The sequence below is a fragment of the Sinocyclocheilus rhinocerous genome, unplaced genomic scaffold (assembly GCF_001515625.1).
Source record: "Sinocyclocheilus rhinocerous isolate Xijiao unplaced genomic scaffold, SAMN03320098_v1.1 scaffold31447, whole genome shotgun sequence".
Lineage (NCBI taxonomy): Eukaryota > Metazoa > Chordata > Actinopteri > Cypriniformes > Cyprinidae > Sinocyclocheilus > Sinocyclocheilus rhinocerous.
Window position 1 is genome coordinate 400 of NW_015641335.1, and position 1,483 is coordinate 1,882.

A 1,483-nucleotide genomic window follows, 5' to 3' on the forward strand; every position below is an offset into this window, starting at 1 on the left:
AAGCGCAGGTACTGTATGCTGGTGTTAATTTTATCGGTGATTAAGCTGATCTATCAAGTTATACAGTGCTGTTGTTTCATAGTGTTTCTTGTCATGCAAACATATTCAATCACTCTAATGGCTGATTTTGCTCATTACAGATCAGGGTGTACCTTTATTTGACATAGTGCTGATTTCTGCTGCCGCTGGGTCTCTGTTGGTTTTAGCTACAGTCGTGATGTGCTGCATCTGCTGGAAATGTAGAAAAACAGGTCAGCAGAACACGCAATTAATCTGTACAAATATTTATCTTTTTTTAAGACTGACATTTTGATATAATACTGTAACTGTTGTTTTAACACATCTGCATTATTGTTAATGCAGTCCGGACACAAGAGGAAGAAAGAACTGAATCAGCATTGTTTAAACCAACAACACGAAAAAAAGTAAGATCATAAAATATAAATTTTTGTAATTTTTTGAACAGTAGGTGGCACTGTGCTAAAACTGCTCATGTACCCTCAGGTCATGCTTGCTATAACACATACCAAGTTTGGTCTGAATCCGCTAATACATTGTAGAGATATAGCCTCACACCCATTTTGTAACTGTGCTTTATGAGAATGGTTTGATCTATCAAGAATATTTAAAATATATATTTTTTTTTTGACAGAAGGGTCTGACGATGATCTGTGCCTATTTCGGTGACAAATTGGACAAACTGTCTAGTTTGAAAAAGTTGATTTTTCGGAAAATTCTAAATTGCTGAAAATCTTGATCCGCAGATATAATGCTAATTTGGTGCTAATTTGGCCTGTTGGTGGCACTCCAGAGTTTGAGTTAGAGACTCTTAATTTTCTATGGTTAATGTTGAGACTGTCCTCTATTTGTGTGCCAAATTTTATAACTTTCCCCACAAGCTGTTCTATGGGCTGCCATAGACTTCACTAATGGGAAAAAAACTGTTTGTTATTCTCAAATAACCCATGCAAAGCTTTATACAATTAGTTTGTCAGTGAAAAGAAAGTATGACACAAAGCTGTTCACCATGTTACCTGTTCTGGAGTCTGGTCTTGAGCTGCAGCTGCTCTGCGGTTCATGATTATCTGAGGGGAAATGCAGCTTTAGCAGTCATTGGTTGATTTGTAGACGTGCTGCAAGGACAAGTATCTTTGGTGTTGCTTTTGTGTAAAAACCATTCTCAGTACAGTGGCTGCCGTGACCAACCTTCAGAGATAAAATGTAACCTTTTTGTTGATTTAACTGCTTAAAAAGTCATGCGATGAACGAGACTGGTATCATTTCCTTTTGCTGCTCTGTTCAGTAGTAGTAGTTTTTCAAAACACAACAAAATTGTCAGTATTTGTAGATTAAGCTTTGCACAGAGAAACCTAAGTTAATGTGCTAATAATTGCTGTCACATCAGCAGATTCCTGATTGAGTTTGTGTTTCCTTTGCAGAAATCAAAGGAGGGGCCTGTGTATGAAAATATTCCTAAAAAAAT

General features: G+C 36.7%; 1 long non-coding RNA gene across 1 annotated transcript; it reads left to right on the plus strand.

Moving 5' to 3' along the window:
- Positions 1-172: 172 nt before the first annotated feature.
- LOC107754771 (uncharacterized) lies at positions 173-1,453 on the plus strand. The gene is made up of 3 exons (XR_001641616.1): positions 173-251; positions 364-425; positions 1,440-1,453. It is a non-coding gene; the product is annotated as an uncharacterized LOC107754771 (long non-coding RNA).
- The last annotated feature ends 30 nt before the right edge of the window (positions 1,454-1,483 follow it).